At 42.4% G+C, this 20,729-nt stretch overlaps 1 long non-coding RNA gene across 1 annotated transcript; it reads left to right on the forward strand.

The window, feature by feature from the left end:
• The first annotated feature begins 7,461 nt into the window (after positions 1-7,461).
• On the forward strand, positions 7,462-19,544 carry LOC129647528 (uncharacterized). Its single transcript, XR_008712340.1, has 3 exons — positions 7,462-7,538; positions 19,212-19,279; positions 19,418-19,544. It is a non-coding gene; the product is annotated as an uncharacterized LOC129647528 (long non-coding RNA).
• The last annotated feature ends 1,185 nt before the right edge of the window (positions 19,545-20,729 follow it).

Below are 20,729 nucleotides of genomic sequence, written 5' to 3' on the forward strand. Positions count from 1 at the left end.
TGGAAAACTCAGCAGTGGCCACAGGACTGGAAAAGGTCAGTTTTCATTCCAATCCCAAAGAATGGCAATGCCAAAGAATGCTCAAACTACCACACAATTGCACTCATCTCACACGCTAGTAAAGTAATGCTTAAAATTCTCCAAGCCAGGTTTCAGCAATATGTGAACCGTGAACTTCCTGATGTTCAAGCTGATTTTAGAAAAGGCAGAGGAACCAGAGATCAAATTGCCAACATCTGCTGGATCATCAAAAAAGCAAGAGAGTTCCAGAAAAACATCTATTTCTGCTTTATTGACTATGCCAAAGCCTTTGACTGTGTGGATCACAATAAACTGTGGAAAATTCTCAAAGAGATGGGAATACCAGACCACCTGATCTGCCTCTTGAGAAATTTGTATGCAGGTCAGGAAGTAACAGTTAGAACTGGACATGGAACAACAGACTGGTTCCAAATAGGAAAAGGAGTTCGTCAGGGCTGTATATTGTCACCCTGTTTATTTAACTTATATGAAGAGTACATTATGAGAAATGCTGGACTGGAAGAAACACAAGCTGGAATCAAGATTGCCGGGAGAAATATCAATAACCTCAGATATGCAGATGACACCACCCTTATGGCAGAAAGTGAAGAGGAACTCAAAAGCCTCTTGATGAAAGTGAAAGTGGAGAGTGGAAAAGTTGGCTTAAAGCTCAACATTCAGAAAACAAAGATCATGGCATCCGGTCCCACCACTTCATGGGAAATAGATGGGGAAACAGTGGAAACAGTGTCAGACTTTATTTTGGGGGGCTCCAAAATCACTGCAGATGGTGACTGCAGTCATGAAATTAAAAGACGCTTACTCCTTGGAAGGAAATTTATGACCAACCTGGATAGCATATTCAAAAGCAGAGACATTACTTTGCCAACAAAGGTTCGTCTAGTCAAGACTATGGTTTTTCCTGTGGTCATGTATGGATGTGAGAGTTGGACTGTGAAGAAGGCTGAGTGCCGAAGAATTGATGCTTTTGAACTGTGGTGTTGGAGAAGACTCTTAAGAGTCCCTTGGATTGCAAGGAGATCCAACCAGTCCATTCTAAAGGAGATCAGCCCTGGGATTTCTTTGGAAGGAATGATGCTAAAGCTGAAACTCCAGCACTTTGGGCACCTGATGCGAAGAGTTGACTCATTGGAAAAGACTCTGATGCTGGGAGAGGTTGGGGGCAAGAGGAGAAGGGGACGACAGAGGATGAGATGGCTGGATGGCATCACTGACTCGATGGACATGAGTCTGAGTGAACTCCGGGAGTTGGTGATGAACAGGGAGGCCTGGCGTGCTGCAATTCATGGGGTCGCGAAGAGTCAGACACAACTGAGGGACTGATCTGATCTGATCTGATCTGATGCTCTGCTGACCTAAACCTCTCACCCTGATGAGGGTCAGTGCCAGCCCATGACTTGCCTGGACCCCTGCTAATCTCTGTTGTCCTTGTGTGGGAAGTGAGCTGAGGGTTGGTGAGAGGACCTTGGCCCACGTGGTCCCAAACTTACTGTGACGCGCCCCCCCCCACCCCCCGCCTCAGGGCTGGTGTGTGGGGGTCGGGTATCCTCTGGAGGGTCGGTGGTGACAAAGCAGGGACGGCTGAGGCAAGACCTTGCTGAGCAGCATCGACTCCAAAGACCAAGACGCCAGAACTGACGGTTTGTGTGTGACCAGCCCGATGCCAGGACGGTCCTGTAGGCAGCAGGTGACGGGATCCAGCACAGGTAAGCAGGACCAGGATAAGGAGGTGAGACTCTGTGTAACCTTCTCCTCCAGGTAAGAGCCTCTTCAGAGACTCTCCTCACCTTTTTCTTCTTCTGTCAGTGGTGCTGGTGGGGGCAAGGGGGCAGTTTCTAATATTCTTATGTTTCACGGTTTTTAAATCTTGTGATTAGATGAGTTTGCTGCCAATTCACTATTTTGGACTTTATTGAGGCTCTCTGTGTTATATGTTGTGAATTTTTGGACAGTTCCAAACATTCAAAAAGAAGCTACATTCTCTTTGGAATAGAATTTGATATATGTCCACGAGGTTTTCCTTATCAATTACGTTATTTAGGTATTTTGTATTGATGCTATTTTTTTTACTTTTTGATATGTCATAAACTAGAAAAGAATCACCCAAAGTTTCCTTTTAGTGATGAGTTTTTGCCCATAGTGTATTCTCACTATGAGAACACAAGAAAAATGGGCAAAAATTCATTGCTAAAAGGAAACTATATAAACGTAATATATATATTAGGTCTTTCCAGGTGGCACTAGTGGTAAAGAACCCACCCGGCAATGTAGAAGACATAGAGACGCAGGGTTGATCCCTGGGTCAGGAAGAGTCCCTGGAGGAGGGCACGTGAACCCACTTCAGTATTCTTGCTTGGAGAATCCCACGGACAGAAGAGCCTGGCAGGCTACTGTCGACAGGGTGGCAAGGAGCAACACGACTGAAGCAACTTTGCATGCATGCATATTGCTTTTTATATTTTGATGTTTTTTCCCTGTATGATCCTTAAGATGGGTTACATCTTAATTGATGATTATAATCTTTAGTACCATAAAATACCTTTGTTTCACTAATAATTTTTTTGCTTTGAATCTAATCATGTTTGATAATAAGATCAAAATCTCAGACTTTTCTCATTTTAGATTTAGTTTATATATATGCCCAGCTATCCCAGGGATGGCGGAGCCTGGTGGGCTGCCGTCTATAGGGTCGCACAGAGTCGGACATGACTGAAGCGACTGAGCAGCAGCAGCATACCTTAATTTTAAATTTAATGCTTTTTAAAATGTATGTTTAAAGCTTAATTAAAAAAAAAAAGAAAGCTTACTTTTGTCTAGTTCATATTCTCAGGTAATTTCTTTAGAGCCTGTAATATCAGTAGCATGTTTCAAAGACTTTCAAAGGCTTTCTTTCTTTTTGAATATTGTCTATAAATGTCATATAGGTGGGGAGAGAATCCTTGGATCGTGACCCTTTCTTCAGAACTCTATATTCTACTCTCTGACTCTGACCTTGAAAGCGACCACTTGGAAGCCATCTTGTCCTCTCTGCGTCTTTGGGCTCCTGTTAGTGCTCGTGTACATGTGCAGGCGGTGATGGTGGGAAATCACACCTTTCTCTCAGGAGTTCTCACTGTGACGTCATTACTCTAGATATCCTGGAAGAAGTTCCGGGTTGGAAAGCTGATCAGTCCTGCAATCAAAAATCGGGCAGAAGAATTTTCAGATATACTTCTTTCTTCAGAGAAAGGACTCAGAGAATTCAGTCGTAAAGGAGGGGGTTCTGAACCTAGAAACCTTCTTTCTTTCTCTATGATGTGTTTTAGGTTTTGAGCGTGGCTATGACTTCTCAGAGTTCCTTGCTCTTTGTGTGTCATTCACACCAGGCAGGGACGCTGGGGAGGGAATCTAAGTCCAAACCACATGATAGTCTAAGAATGGAACCTAGACTAAAATAGAGTCACACTCAGAGGTCTCAAGATGGTAAAAGGATATTTCATATCTAACAGTGAGGTAAAAAGAACATTGGGAGATAATCTCAAAACACTGAGAGTATGAGTGAGGCATTTCCTCCAAAAATTAAAAATATAATTACCATATGGTCCAGCATTCCCACTTCCTAAAGAATTAAAAGAGAATTTTAATCTCAAAGAGATCTTTGCACTCTCCCGTTCATAGCAGCATTATTCACCACAGATGGGATGCAGGAACAGCCCACACGCCCATCGATGTATGAATGGAGAAACAGAATGCGGCACATGCAGACACTGGAATACTATCCAACCTGAGAAAGGGAGGAAATGTGCCGCGTACTATATCATGGATGAACCTCGAGGACATTAGGGTAAGTGAAAGGAGCCAGTCACAAAGAGACAAGTAATACATGATTCCCTGTATATGAGGTCTCTCAAGCAGTCAAATCCATAGGAATAGAAAGTGGATTAGCGGTTGCCAGGTTTGAGAGGAGGGGGAAATGAGGAGCTGCTGTTTAATGGGTGTACAGTTTCAGTTTTTAAAAATGGAAAAATTCTGGAAATCAACTGCATAGTTATTTAAATATACTTAACATTAATGACTGACTCATTGGAAAAGACCCTGATGCCGGGAAAGATGGAAGGCAGGAGGAGAAGGGAACAAGAGAAGATGAGATGGCTGGACAGCATCACCGACTCGATGGCCATGAGTTTGAGCAAGCTGGGAGTTGGTGATGGACAGGGAGGCCTGGTGTGCTGCAGTCCATGGGGTTGCAAGGAGTGGGACACGACTGAGTGACTGAACTGAACTGAACATTAACGAACTATACATTTAAAAATAGTAAAGATGGTAAATGTCATGTGTTTTTACCACAATAAAATTTTTTTTAACAATTTAAAGAATACTGGGAGAATGTATCTCAAAGAGGTATCTGTGAGAGTGGAGAGAAACAGTGTGGGTTTGGACTAGAAGTTTCAGACTTAGTTTAACAACAGGTGGTGTGCCCAAAGCATTCTTTAATGAAGCAGCAGGTGGGTTCAGCACTTGTTGGTATATATGCTTACAAGAGCCAATTTACACTGCACAGCTCTGGTGTCTCCTGAATTGCTTTCTCTAATTCACTTGAACTTTCATGGTGCCCTGTCATCATGTAAAATTATATGAGCCCATGTAAGAGAACCTGACCTAGAAGCTGTGGTGTTAAAATTGCTTCTTGTTGGGAATCTCTGGTGGTCCAGTGGGTAGGACTCCGTGCTTTCACTGCCGTCAGCCCAGGTTCAATCCCTGGTCTTCCCGAAAGCCAAGCAGTGTGGCTAAAAAAAAAAAAAAAAACAAGAAAGAATTGCTCACTGTCCTTTTGTTCTTTTACTCTAGGAAAATTGATGAGGGATCTGGAATATAAGACAAGTGAGTATTTGCAGGGGATAGTGGCTGAAGTTAGCAGCTTTCCTGTGAAGGTCCATTACTCAAGGTCAGCAATTCTGTTTTAAAAAGGAAGGTCTTTGTGTAACTAATAAACCTTTCCCCAGATTTGCCCAGCTGTAGTGATCCCAGTTCTTATCTTTTTTTCCTCATCAGTCTCATCGCACTGCCTGAGGCCTTGAATTTTCTGTGTTCTTTACACTCTCTAGATATGGTTGCTAATAGTCTGAACACAAGGTCAAAAGCAGTCTTTGTCCTGGCCCCCTGAGGAGTCTCCCACCATTGTTATGGAGGCCCCAGAACCTATGGGACAAATCTCATTTGCTATCATTTGTGAGGCCACACCTTTCTCTCCTTGTCCCCACAGCGAGGATCATCCTGAATTCCCAGACAGCCAATGGCTACCTCTCAGTGGCTCCAAATGGGAAGAGTATGATGTTCACTGGCTTGTGGATGAACAAATGCCAGCGTGGTCAGCAATTTGATCCGGAGCCCAGGGTGCTGGGCAGTAAGGGCTTCACGTGGGGCAAAGTGTACTGGGAAGTGAAAGTGGACAGGATCTGGTGGGAAGCAGAGGAGGAAGAAGACGCAAGGAGATACAGGGCTGGAAGCAGAGACGTGTTTGGCAGTAACAATCTTGGTGGATTTATAAGCATCACTGATGGGTATCATTCTCCTGGATATAGAGAGGAGAATGAGGAGTTGGAGGAGGAATGGTCTCAGGAAAATGGAATATGGCCAAAATTCTGCCTAGTGGGGTGGCAAGAGAGTCAGTGGTGAAAAGGGGATTTCTCAACTTCACCCCTGAGGAGGGGTTCTGGACTCTGCAGCTGTCCTCCGCTGTGAAGATTGAGGGCAGAGTAACTCTGGGCTCTTATTATATATTATATTATATATATTAATATATATTACTTATTAATATATAATATCATATATTAATTATATTATTATAATTAAATTTATTTATTTAAATTAATAAATTTATTTACTAAATAAATTTATTTATGCTGCCTCTTATAATTATATATAATATAATATATAAATGATATTATATCATACTATTAATTAATATTATTATTTTAATTATTTAATTATATAATTTAATCATTAATAATTAATATATTGATATAATTATTAATATATAAAATATATTATATTTTATAATAATATAATAATGTGGGCCCTTCCAGATCCTGTCCTACTGCCCCCAGAAGATTGGAGTTGCTCTGGATCATGATGGTGGGAAGGTAACCTTTACCAGTGCCAGAACTCAAGAGTTCATCTATGAATTCTCATCTGCCTTCACTGGGAGAATTTTCCCTTTCCTGTGGCCTAACTGCATGAGATCCAGACTTATGCTGAAACCCTTAGAGAAGACCTCCTGGCACAGCCCATGTTTTTTCATTTACCCTTTGTTCCTTTTCATCAGTCCCAGCTCTGCCTCAGCTGGATGGTCCTGCTGGGTTTCTGAATGCTCTCAGATGACTGGAGCTTTATGGCGGTCACGAGTCTCTTGTCCTCCCTGCTTTGTCTCTGAAATGGGGATCGTAATAGTTGATCTTTCTCTAAGGGGAATGGTTGGAATGTCTTTAATGTGTTTATTAAAATGTGCCTTAACTAATTTATCTTTTCTGTTGCCTTTGATTTGGTTCTTCACCTGCCACTGAGACAAATGTTTGAGAATGAGTGACTGTATTACAGAATCTCGGCTCCTGCTACAAATAGTAATTGATGACAACATCCATATTGATTTCTAAAGCACCTTTTCTGTCCCATAATTTCTCTTGCCATCCTTCTAAGCAATTGTTGTTCTGTTGCTCAGTCGTGTCCGACTCTTTGCAACTCCATGGACTGCAGCATGCCATGCCTCCCTGTGTTCACCATGTCCCGGAGTTTCCTCAAACTCATATCTATTGAGTCAGTGATACCATCCAACCATCTCATCCTTTGTCACCCTTTCTCCTTCTGCCCTCAGTCTTTGCAGCATCACGGTCTTTTCCAAATCATCTAAGCAGCTGAGAAAACAGTAAATATTTGGCAGTTCATAACTGTTTAATCTTTGATACATTATGAGATTTGAGATATCTGGTGTAAGAATTCCTTTACTTATCTGCCATGTTCTGATAATTTTTGCAGTGGGAAGGCGAGAGGGGAAGCCATGTAAGGTTCAGGTGTATATGAGTTTTTGGAAGTCACTTGGTTCTGAAGTCTATGTCAGCTGTGTTTTGAGGTGGTCGAAATAGATACTATGCTTAATGTTAAATTAGTAGTCTTACATATAAGCAGCAGAATACAAATTGGCTGATGTTAGAAAAAGGGAAAATAATTTTTTTTTAAAGGATATTAATTAAACATCACTGGGGCATCTGGAGTGCAAAGAGGGAGGGATATGTGTGCCTGCCTGCATGCAAATTCTGGAGGCATGTCCACATGACCTCCAGAGAGGTGGGAGCTGAAGTGAGAGAGGGAGGAGGTGGAGTCAGCAGGACTTGAGAGGATTGTTGAATTGTCAGGTTATAAACAGAATACATCATGCATGAGTCCAAGCTATTGGAGAATGGATATAATCTGGTGGGGAACAGAAGAGGAAGAAGTTACAATGCTTACTTATGGAGCCAGAGGTGTGTTTGGCAGTAGCCATCTTGGTGGATTCATAGACTCAACTGATGGGTCAAGTTTTCCTGGATACAGAAATGAGAATGAAGAGTTGAGGAAGGAATAGGCTCAGGAAATTAGTGGTTAGAAGAGGCCCTAGTTCTTCATGTAATTAACCCCTAAATCAAAATCTGCCATAAGCACACCAGAGTATAGGATGCCTGCCTGTGCCCAGCAACAAAAAAGCAAAGTGTGTTTTCGGCTTCTGTAATAAGACATGGTCTCATCAAGACGCATGTAGTTCAGCATTCTCTAGACATGGGAGCAGATGCTACTTGCCAAAGAACTTCCCATACTTAAACTCCTGGGTTCAAAATGTGGGGAAATTTGCTCTGATAGCTCAGTTGTTTAAAAATGTTTTGCTGAAGGACTTCTCTGGTGGTATAGTGGATAAGAATCCCCTTGTATTCAGGTTCAACCCAGGGACACGGGTTCAACCCTGGTTGGGAAAGATTCCAAGTACCTCAGAGCAACTGACCCCATGTGCTGCAACTACTGAAGCCCCTGGGCCCAGAGCCTGTGCTCTGCAGCAAGAGAAGCCATGGCAGTGGGAAGGCTGTGTGCTGCAGCTAGAAAGGAGCCACCCCCCCCCCCAACTCTCTGCAAGTAGAGAAAGCCCATGCGCTGCGGCGAAGACCCAGAGCAATCAAAGATAAATAATAATTAAAAAACAATGACAAAATCTTTCTCACTGAGGAGAGACAGCTTTCCCAGAATACAGCCCAGCCAGGTGCAAGCCTTTGATATGCAAACTGAGGCTTGCAATCCAGACCCCAACCCTGCCCACCCTCCCTACCCCCCACCACCCTCCCCACCCCCACATCCTACTCCCCCCCCCAATCCCCCCCGCTCCCTGGTATGGCCTTTGTACCCTAAGAGGCAATATTCCTCTGCCTTAATAATCCCAGGGCCAGGTACCAGACAACCAAAGACCATTACTATAACACAAAGCCTGCTGATACTTGTTCATACCAGTCAATCCTAATCTGTTTTCCCTGCCCTACACCTTGACTTTCCCAAGGAGACCTATTAAAGGTCTAGCCTTTATTTTCCTTTCATCTTTGCCAAGCTGACAGATTTTAATTTTTCTTTCCATTTTCCCTTTCACATTCCCATTTTTCCCATTTATTAATAATGAATTTATTATAAATAAAAAAGAATTTACATTTCTTCTTTTCCAAATTGTTTTCTAATAGTCTTTATTTTCCAGTCTCCATGTAGGAATTTTAAAATATTGAATTTAAGGAAGAAAAATCAGCCTCCTGACCCCAGGGAATAGGCGTGATACTCACAGCTAGACCTCAGAGTTACTTGAAGCTGGCCTGGTACTCAGCAACTAGGCCATGTTGTTCTCTTTGGAATAAATCATTTTATAAAATAGCAATATCAAATAAGGATACACTGAAATCATAACAAAGTGAAACAAAAGACAAGACTATACATAATTTCATTTAAGCACAGAGAAACAGGGCACTGTGCAATTCAGAAAGTACTGAACATCTCCCTATCCTGGGTAACAGGACTGATGGTTGCAAATGCTCCTTTATCCTTGCTCTAGTCTGCCCTCCTTATAGATGTAATTGACTGGGACACCCAGTCATGTAATTGGCCATGCTTCCTGACAATACTCATTTTGGAGTAAACCCCTCTTTTCTCCAACCAAAGCCCAAATCCCACAATAACACATTCTTTCTTATACCCTCACTCTAAGATGCCCTGTGGTTCCCCACTGTGTGCATTCTCCTTTGCTGTGTCAAGTAGTAAACACAGTGAGTTCAACTAGGTGTGTTCTTGGTGGTCTTTAGGTGAAGAATATTGACACATGCTAATATTTTGTCTATCAGATTTTTTAGGTGTCTTTAAATTTGATTGTGGACACGTGTTGGCATGCTTGTGAGTTTGTGGTTGCCATAGAAAAGCTTTATTTCTTCTTTGCGTTTTTTTCTTAAATCTTTGGTCATGCTTAGAAAATTCTTCATTCGACAATTGGGAAAATTTTATGTATATTTTCATTTAGGCAGATGATGAGGAGGAGAATGGGGTCCAAGGGTAAAAGGAAACAAAAAACTGAAACTGGGGGCAAGTATCACTTTACACACACGAGGGGGAGGAACAATAGGTAAAGAATTCAAAGGTGGTGGGAATTCTAGGGTTTTCATCTTCTATTTTATGTTTTTATAATTTTGTAGGACCAACAGGGTATTTTATAATGGGGTATTCAATAAATACTTTCTCGTGGCTAAGTGAAGACCTAAGTGCTTGCTTATGTTTACCAGGTTAACAGAAATGACATCAAGAGCCTCAATGTAATATAGATAAGAAATAGCTCCAATAATGAGTGTTTTTGAAAACTGATAACCTTGAGGTGATAAATTATGTTTAGGTTAATGATGTTAAAGAAAGTGAAAGTGTTAGTCGCTCAGTGGATCTGTCTCTGCGACCCCATGGGCTGTAGCCCGCCAGACTCCTCTGTCCATGGAATTTTCCAGGCAAGATTACTGAAGTGGGTAGCCATTCCCTTCTCCTGGAGATCTAGGGATCAAACTCGGGTCTCCTGCACTGGAGGCAGATTAAATTTTCTTGGGCCTGCTGTATTTTACAGTAATGTCTAAGACCCACCTAACTAAATATGTAAAGATAATTTCAATGTACTTCAATCTATGAGTCATACAGTATCTTGGGAGAATGAAAACTAAACAAATTAGATATGCTCTGTCAAATACAGTAGCTACTAGCCACATATGGCTATTTAAATTTAAATTTAATTAAATAAAAATTCAGCTGCTCAGTGATGTTAGCCACATTTCAAGTGCTCAATAGCCACATAGAGCTAGCACCTACCGCATGAAAAGTGCAGACCTAGAACTCTGAGTAGCACTATTATTGATGAGATTAGTGGGCCTCAAGTAAGGTACATTAGACCCATTCAAAACCAAAGGGCCAATATTATTTCTCACACAGATTACATCAGATTTATTTCTGGGATATGGATAAATATTAAGCTGGTACCAACAAATCCAAAATGGGTGAGGAATGAATTTCTCTCTCGTGCCTTCAGACACAAACTAGTCCCAGTTCCAAAGGGGAAACACCTGTCTCCCAACTCCCTTCCTAGGTGGAGACACTCTGGCATCAAATTTCTGGGGGTAAGTTCTGTTAGAAGAACCGAGAGGCAGAGCCCTAATAAGTAAAGATTGGGAAGCACGGAGTCCAGTTCAGGAAGAGGGAGTCTAGAAGTGAAGAGACAAAGAGATGGGTGCTAACTTGTAGTCTCCCTGCTTTACTCAGAACAGTAGTTCTCAAACTGTGGTCTGTGGAACCCTTGAAGTCTCTGAGACCCTACTATGGGAGACATGAGGTCAAAACTATTTTCATAACATTACCAAAAATTTATTTACCTTTTTGTTTTAAATATGTATTTCTTATTTTGGCTGCACTGGGTCTTCTTTGAGGCATAAGGGATTTCTCTAGTTGCAGAGCATGGGCTTTATTTAGGCTCAACAGTTACAACTTGAAGGCTTAGTTGTCCTCTGGGACATGGGATCTCAGTTCCCCCACAGGGATCAAACCCTTGTCCTCTGCATTGGAGGGCCATTTCATAACCACTCTTCCACCAGGGAAGCCCCTATCTTTTTCACTGTGTTGACATTTGCACTGACGTAAAACAGCAGAAATGAGCCTATTTCAACAAACAGCAATAGCAGTTATTGAATTCTTCACCACCATTTAATTGCAGAATAAAAAAGCAAGTTTCACTGAAAAATATCCAGGTTGTAGTATTAAAAATTATTGTTTTTACAGTCATCATTCTTGAGTCCACATTTTAGACTCTCTGATAGCATGAAATGGGAAGTACACATAAAATACTTCTGCTCCATTTTAAAGTACTATGTCCCAAGGAAAATAATATTTCTGAGCTGACTTAGCTTCTTTTTTTATAGAATACCATTTTCACTTTAAGAATGAATAACAGGAAAACTATGACTTTTTAGATTTAGTTATTCGGCATAATGAACATGAGTTTCTCCCTTCCAGGAAATCAACTTACAGTATTTATTGCCAATGATAAAATGCAAGCTCTCATGAGAAAATTAATCTTGACAGCTTCCCAGTACTGACAAACTTTTCTAGTGTAAACTGTGGTGACATTAACAAATGTGATTGTTTGATGATCTTAAACGTCAACACTCTAAAATCTATACAGCTTGGTAAAGCAATGGATTACTTTAAAAAAAAAAATCATGCATTGATACAATATTCATTCAATGTACAAAACAGACCTATGGACTCTTATGCAACAGTTTTGGAAATATTCAGTTATAGTTTCAAGTTCCACATAGCAAAATATTATTTATGAAACCTAACACTTGTGTAGTTTTAGTGTTGTATCAAAGATGAGTAGCCATAATTATCTGAAAATGTTATTCAAAATACTTCCCTTACCTATATTTGTGTGAGGCTGGATTTTTTTTCATTTACTTCAATCAAAAAACAATTAAATACAGAAGCAGATATCCAAATACTTCAGTCTTCTAATGAGGCATACAAGAAAAGAATGTAAACTTGTGAAAGAATGTAAAATCTAGAAGGCTCACTTCTCACTATACTATTTCATTTTTGAAAATAGAGACTTTTCATTAAAATATTTCTTTTAATGTAATGGGTTATTAATACTACAATTGAATCAATCGATTTCTGTTGTTTCCATTTCTACTGTGGCCAATGTTCACAGATATAATAACACATTTAAGTGATACTATCTTTGGGGTCCCAAATCGTATAGTCATACACTGATTCTGAACCCGAAAGTTTGTAAACTTCTGACTTGCAGGGTACTCCAGGCAGTAGGAGAGGGGTCAGGCAAAGTCCCAGGTCCCCGGGCAAGGCTCTCAGGGTCTTAGGCCAGAAGATGATGTCTGGGCGGGGGAGTCAAACCTTGTGGAATTTCCCACCTCCCTGGGGTTTCACTTTCTCTCCGCTCACTGTGTCGGGTCTTTCTGCCTGGATACTCATGACGAGGTCCCAGTGCTGACTCCCATTGCGTATCCGGTTTCTAGAAGCCAATCAACGTCACCATCGTTCCTGGTTTTAGGGGCGCTTTTCAATTGTACTCACCTCACAGGCTAGTGACGGAGAAGGCGATGGCACCCCACTCCAGTACTCTTGCCTGGAAAATCCCATGGATGGAGGAGCCTGATGGGCTGCAGTCCATGGGGTCGCGAAGAGTCGGACACGACTGGGCGACTTCACTTTCACTTTTCACTTTCATGCATTGGAGAAGGAAATGGCAACCCACTCCAGTGTTCTTGCCTGGAGAATCCCAGGGACGGGGAGCCTAGTGGGCTGCCGTCTGTGGGGTCGCACAGAGTCGGACACGACTGAAGCGACTTAGCAGCAGCAGCAGCAGCACACGCTAGTAAAGTAATGCTCAAAATTCTCCAAGCCAGACTTCAGCAATATGTGAATCGTGAACTTCCAGATGTTCAAGCTGGTTTTAGAAAAGGCAGAGGAACCAGAGATCAAATTGCCAACATCCGCTTAATCATCGAAAAAGCAAGAGAGTTCCAGAAAAATATCTATTTCTGCTTTATTGACTATGCCAAAGCCTTTGACTGTGTGGATCACAATCAACTGTGGAAAATTCTCAAAGAGATGGGAATACCAGACCACCTGACCTGCCTCTTGAGAAACCTGTATGCAGGTCAGGAAGCAACAGTTAGAGCTGGACATAGAACAACAGACTGGTTCCAAATAGGAAAAGGAGTACATCAAGGCTGTATATTGTCACCCTGCTTATTTACTTTCTATGCAGAGTACATCATGAGAAACGCTGGGCTGGAAGAAGCACAAGCTGGAATCAAGATTGCCGGGAGAAATATCAATAACCTCAGATATGCAGATGACACCACCCTTATGGCAGAAAGTGAAGAGGAACTAAAAAGCCTCCTGGTGAAAGTGAAAGAGGAGAGTGAAAACGTTGACTTAAAGCTCAACATTCAGAAAACTAAGATCATGGCATCTGGTCCCATCACTTCATGGGAAATAGATGGGCAAACAGTGGAAACAGTGTCAGACTTTATTTTGGGGGGGCTCCAAAATCACTGCAGATGGTGATTGCAGCCATGAAATTAAAAGATGCTTACTCCTTGGAAGGAAAGTTATGACCAACCTAGATAGCATATTGAAAAGCAGAGACATTACTTTGCCAACAAAGGTCTGTCTAATCAAGGCTATGGTTTTTCTAGTGGTCATGTATGGATGTGAGAGTTGGACTGTCAAGAAAGCTGAGTGCTGAAGAATTGATGCTTTTGATCTGTGGTGTTGGAGAAGACTCTTGAGAGTCCCTTGGACTGCAAGGAGATCCAACTAGTCCATTCTAAAGGAGATCAGTCCTGGGTGTTCTTTGGAAGGACTGATGCTAAAGCTGAAACTCCAATACTTTGTCCACCTCATGCGAAGAGTTGACTCATTGGAAAAGACTCTGATGCTGGGAGGGATTGGGGTCAGGAGGAGAAGGGAGGACAGAGGATGAGATGGCTGGATGGCATCGCTGACTCAATGGACATGAGTTTGTATGAACTCCGGGAGTTGGTGATGAACAGGGAGGCCTGGCGTGCTGCAGTTCATGCGGTCGCAAAGAGTCGGACACGACTGAGTGACTGAACTGAACTGAACTGATCTCCCCTCTCAAACTGTGTTGGGCTTTTCTGCCTGTATACTCATGATGAAGTCCCATTTCTTACTCCCATTGCGTATCCCATTTCTAGAAGTCAATCAGTGTCCATTCCTGGCTTCAGAGTCTCTACCAACCAGCCCGGACTGATTTTCTCAGGCTTGGATGGTAGGGGCTTTAGGAACTCAAGCACTCGGCTGCTGTCAGGGTCCCAGGGTCTTACCAAGATCTGGGAGAGGGGAATTCTGCAGGGGGAGGAGCAGAGGGCTGCTTGCTGTGGCGCAGGACCTCCAAGCAAGGCAAATTCGCCTCACGCGGCCCAGACTCCACACTTATTTGGGCTAAGAAGAGCCTGGAGCAATTTGTTCTATATATTTTTTTCAGGTTTTGGTCCAGAACCAGCTGAACCTGCGCAGCTGGAGGCCTGGCTCAGCTGTAGCCTGTGGGGCCCTGGGAAGCCTCCCCTCTGGGACCCGTGACCCCAATTTTGGGTTTATCCTCAGTGCCAGAATTTAGATTTGGGTACAGAAGCTCAGAACTTTTTAATTTGATGGTTTGGAGGTGGAGGGATCAGGCCTGAGGGATCCAGACAGCAGGTCTCTCTCTGTTAGGTCCATGAAGGGGTTGAAGAGGCAGGAGGCTAGGGTCCTGGGCTGTTAGGACTAGGAGGAGAAGAAGGCACCCTGAAGGCTTCAAAGGGTGGGGAGGTTGATGCTTGGACAGGAGGGTCCACCCTTGGTGTCCTTGGTATGGTGTTGTAGGTCTGGGGAGGAGGAATGTCTTTTTCATGTCTCAGGAAAATGTTAGGGGGACCCACGGCCCAGACTCATGACTGATCTCCTTGTCACCCTTGTGGCCTCCAGGCTCCATTTCACATCCTGTCCTTTGATCTCCAGGAAGCACCTTCATGGCCAGCAGCGGACAGGTCCTTTTCCCAGGCTCTTGGGTCAGTGTATTTGGCACAGTGGTCCCTGCCGTCTCAACTCATAAAGAGAGGATGTCTAAGTAGCCCCTGACTGTGAGCTGAGGATGGGCTCTGCCTTCCTCAAGTCTCCCTGTCCCTCCCACTTCCCCAGCATCATGTGTGCGGGGTGTAGAGTGGGGACTGGGATGGGGGTATTTCTCTGGAAGAGAGGACTTCCTTTAATCACCTCTGCTCTCTCTTTTTCTCTTTTCCTTCTTCCACTTGTATTTGAGTCATATCATATCTGTAATTACAGAAAAATACCAAAAACATAAGTACAATTTCCCAGCAAAATATGGAGCTGACACTGTGTGATTATCATCCATGTGGAAAATAGAACCTCTACCAGCACCCAGGCCAGAAGCCCCTGTGTCTCTCCACACACACACCCCACCTCCCTGCACACGCGTCCCCTAAGTGACCCTCCGCAACTCCTCTCCTGTCTGGCTCCTCCCTCTCCACTCCTGTGGCCTCCATCCCATAATGTCACTGTTTCCCCCTTCTCCAGGAGCCTCCCCATATTTATAGGGGATCTCCTCTTCTTCCTTCTCCCCACTTCCTCCTCCTCCTCGCCCCCCAACTCTTACACCCCGTCCTAGGGATAGAGGTTCCAGAGTTCATTCCTGGAGGAAGAGTCTATAACCTTGTCAGTGGCTGGAAGAAGTGACAAGAACTTGGGGTTCAAGGTCCCATCCCTTGATAACTAGAACACGCTGTATGTTTGTGAGCTCCACCCTCGACCTGGAAACCAGGTTTTACAGCCTTGATATCTGATCCTCTCTGAGGCCAAAGTCTTTGGTTGTTTAGTGGAGAGAAACATGCATGTCAGTGTGTATTTTGGAAAACAACTCACACTTTGAACTTGACACTGGATGGACAGCAGCTTGTGTGCACAGCACTCACCCACTGCTGGGAGCCTAGGAAGAGCCTGGGCAGATCTCTGGTAAGGAGGTCAAAGAGGAGCTCAGGTATCCAGTCATCAGTCCTGTGGCCACACAGGGGTACGACCACTCTTCTCTCTCCATTTCTGCACAGGAAAGGCAGAGGATGCATTGTGGTCTGAGTCAGACAGAGAGGATTGCCCTAGTCCAGTGAGTGGGTAAAGGTACTTTCTGAGCAGCTCTGGGGTCACAGGCTCAGGGTTTAGGCAGGGACTGGAGGAGAGGAGAGCCCTGGAGCCCTGCCCTGTATCTCAGGTTTCCATCTTTTCTCTCCATGTCTCCTCTCTGCAGCTCATTGATGAAAGACCCTGGAAATCTCAGTCAGTAATTGATTCTTCACCCCCTGTTTGTTTCTGGTTGATATTAACATGTGTTTTAATTTTAGTATAGTTTGCAATTTACAAAAAAGTAGCAAAGTTAGTAGAGAGTTACTATATATCCCACACTCAGTGTCTCTATGGGAACATCCTATACCACCATCATACATTTGTCACAACTAATGACCAATATTGATACAGTGTTACTGAACTCTAGAATTTATTTGAATTTCATTAGTTTTCCTTTAACCTGATCCAGGATCCCATCAAAGACACATATTAAGTGTGGGAATCGTGAATCCTTCAGGCTCCTCTGGCTTTGACAGTCACACAAGACTTCTCTTGTTCTTGATGACTTTGATGTTTTGCAGAGTACTGCTCAGAGACATAGTAGAACATCTTTCCATTTGACTGGGGCAAAGGGTTTTGGGGAAGAGGACCACAGAGATGAGTGACATTCTCCAGTCATCACGGGTATACACTGTCCACTGGGATATCACTAATAAGTTCACCTCATCACCTAGTTAAGGTAGCATTTCCCAGGTTTCTCCTTGTGAACTTCTATTTTTACTTCCCCACTTTTCCACACTATACTCTTTAGAAGGAAGTCACCATGCACAGCCCACACTTAAGGGCTGCTCTTCTATCAACAAGTGTTGCAAGGGGTTGTACAAAAATCAGTTTTCAAATGAGTTGAACAAGTACTAGATTGATGAATAGACTGGATGGAGAGTCTCTGAGAAGCTTCATAAGAAACTGCTGACTCTCATTTCTAGAGGCTGCCCTGCTTCCTATTCCTGCCCCAGTGAGCGAGGGTTTCTGCTGCACCACATCCTAGTCAGCACTTGGCATCATCTGTTTTAGATTCTTAATATTCTATTAGGTGTGATGATACATTACTGTCATTTTTAAATTTACATTTCCTAAAAACATAAGATGCTTAGCATATTTTCATATACATTTCCATTGTTATGTATACTGAAGAAGTGTCTGTTCAGACTTTATTTTTAAAAGGTTATTGGTTATTGTTTGTTGAGATTGAGTTCTGTGTATATTTTAAAACAAGTCCTTTATCAGATATGTGAATTTGCAATAATTTCTCCCAGAGTGTGGCCTGAGCTCTTCTACTGATATAACAGTATTCATTAATGAACAGATAGAAAAAATGAGAAATTTCTAACTGCAATCATTTCTGAGTAGAGGACTTGAGTGAATGGGGAATGAGGGGAAGAACATGAATTATTTACTTTTGTACATTCTTAAGTATCTTTTCAATTCTCTTGTGTGCTGGTAAATAATGCTTCAAAAATTACAGGGGATTAAAAATCCCTTACATTTGTAAACACTTGACAGATCACCTTCAGCTCATACATTAGGACATATGTTCTGATCCTCTAGCTGGGCTGGTGCTCACCATACAGCTGTGTTATTCTCTTATTGGACATAAGTCATCTCACAGAAGACCAACATCAGACAAGGACATCTGAGTGTGTGACACAGAGAGACAAATCAAGACCATGACCTCATTCTAAGCACACACCAAACAAAGTGGCACTGTGCTCCTCACAATGTAACAAACCTCTCCCGGTGCTAATACCAGTGACCGCTGCTTCTTTCCAATCACATCTGTATCCTTGCTCTAGTCTGCTCTCCCTACAGGAAGACTCACTGAGATGCCCAGTCATAGAAATGCCCCCACTTCCTAACAACACCCAATCAAAGTGAGCCAGTCTTGCATCTGAAAGAAAAATGTTGCTCAGTCGTGAAACAAAATAGAGTGAAGGCAGCTTTACTTGTATCGGAGAAAATAGACTTTAAGCTGAAAACAATAATAGATAAAGAAGGTCACTATATAATAATAAAGGGGTCAATTCATCAAGTGAGTGAAAGTTGCTCAGTTGTGTCTGACTCTTTGCGACCCCATGGACTACACAGTCCATGGAATTCTCCAGGCCAGAATACTGGAGTGGGTAGCCTTTCCCTTCTCAAGGGAATTTTCCCAACCCAGGTCTCCCATATTGCAGGCGGATTCTTTACCAGCTGAACCACAAAGGAAGCCCAAGAATACTGGAATGGGTAGCCTATCCCTCTCCAGTGGATCTTCCCAACCCAGGAATTGAACTGGGGTCTCCCTCATTGCAGACGAATTCTTTACCAACTGAGCTATCAGGGAAGCCCAGTCTTGCATAGATGCCCCTCTAAATCACCCAGCCAAAGTCCACATCCTGTATGTCAGTGGTTCTCAATGTTTTTGGCACCAGGAATTGATTTCATGAAGACAATTTTTCCATGGACCAGGGGAGGGGGAAGTAGTTTCAGGATGATTCAAGAACGTTACATTTACTGTACACTTTATTTCTAATCTAATGTTGGCACTGATCTGACAGGAGATACCCATCCAAGCCCAGAGGTTGGGGACCCCCTGCTGTATATGTTCGAACACATCACTAGACACACCATGGTCTCTGATGCTGTATGATCTCCCTCTCTGCATCCAGTATAAATCCAACTTGATTGCTCACAGATTTGCTCCTGGTGGTCTTTGACTGAAGAACATTGAGACATGTTACCTGTTTGCCAAAAAACTTTATATGTCTTTCCATTGGAATAGGGGCATATGTTTGTATCTTGTGAGTGTCTGCTTGACATAGGGAAGATTTATGTGTTTTGATGGCTTTTTATCTTTGGGTCATAAAATGCTTCATTCCACAAGACTAAAAAAATTCTTGTATATTTTTGTCTAGGAGAGAGGGGTCCAAGGATGAAGGGAAACAGAAATGATTGAATTTGGAGAGAAAGAGTAGCAGGAGCAGTAAGTAAATAGTAATAAGGTGGTGAATTCTAATGTTACATCTTCTGTTTCATAACTTTACAAGTATGTACAAGTCCTACAAAGTATTGATATCTTTGTGTTCAGTTGATAACTTCTGTGTGTCCTTACATTTACCAGGTTAAGGAAAACACCAAGAGATCAAGGATTATACCTATTTCTCATTATTGGACAACTAGAAGTGATGGGGAGTTTTAAACACTTACTACCTTAAGGTGATAAACTATGGTTTGGCTAATGTCTGAACACTCTGTTAAAATACACATTAAAGAAACTTTCAGAGAATTATGTATTTTAAAGCTATATCTAAGACCTGCACAGACAAATCTATGACTTCAATATTAAGATTATTTTAATGTGCATCAACCTATGAGTCACACAGGATCTTTTAGGGGAAAGAGATGAGAGATTAATTAACAACATTCTAGATATGCATTGACCAATATGGTAGCTAGTAGCGACATATTGTTATTCAAATTAATATAAATAAAAGTGCTCAGCACAACAGACACTTTAAGGTGCTAAATAGCCTCATGTAGCTACTGGCTACCTGACCGGACAGCACAGACATAGAAAATTCTTTCAGCACAGGATGTTCTGTTGGAATGGACGGCTCTTCATGGTTTCTGGACCTTGAGTCAGGTGCATTAGACCACATGAGATGAAAGGACCAATAATATTTTTCTTAGACACTACATCGGATTTTTGTCAGGGATATGAATACATATTAAGCCAGTGTGTAGCAAAATCAAAGTAGGTTATGAGTGGGTCTGGTGCCTCAGGTACAAACTGTTCCCAGTTCCAAAGGGGAAACACCTGTCCCCCCACCTTCCTTCCCAGATGTAGGACGCTATCTGGCATCACTTTCTAGAGGGTGAGTTCCCTTTTAGAGGAGCCCAGGGGCAGGGCCCTCAGTTAAGTTTGGGGAGACAGGGAGTCCAGCTCAGGAAAAAGCATTTTCCAAAATGAAGAGGAGCCAAAGGCAGGGATCAGTTGAGAGACACCCTGGTTCCTTCAGAACAGCAGTTCTCAGAGTGTGGTCTGTGGAACCCTTGATGTCACTGAGACCCTTTCATGAGATCCCTGAGGTGAAAGCTACTTTCATAGCATCACTCGGATATTATTTGACTTCTCACTATGTTGACATTTGCTTTGATGTATAACAGCAGTAATGGAGACTATGGTAGCAAACTTAACTAGTAACTATTTTCACCAAAACTCTCTTGTAGAAAAAAAGAAAACTAATAATCAGGTTTGCTTTAAAACATCCAGAAAGACACATTAAAAATTCTTATCTGTCCTTAATAAACCAAAATGGAAAAAAATATGAAAAAGAATATATATTTATACACATGTATAAGTGAATCACTTTGCTGTACAGCAGAAATTAACATTATAAATCAAATATCCTTCAATAAAATAAATTTTTAAA

The sequence above is a fragment of the Bubalus kerabau genome, chromosome 3, assembly GCF_029407905.1.
Source record: "Bubalus kerabau isolate K-KA32 ecotype Philippines breed swamp buffalo chromosome 3, PCC_UOA_SB_1v2, whole genome shotgun sequence".
Lineage (NCBI taxonomy): Eukaryota > Metazoa > Chordata > Mammalia > Artiodactyla > Bovidae > Bubalus > Bubalus kerabau.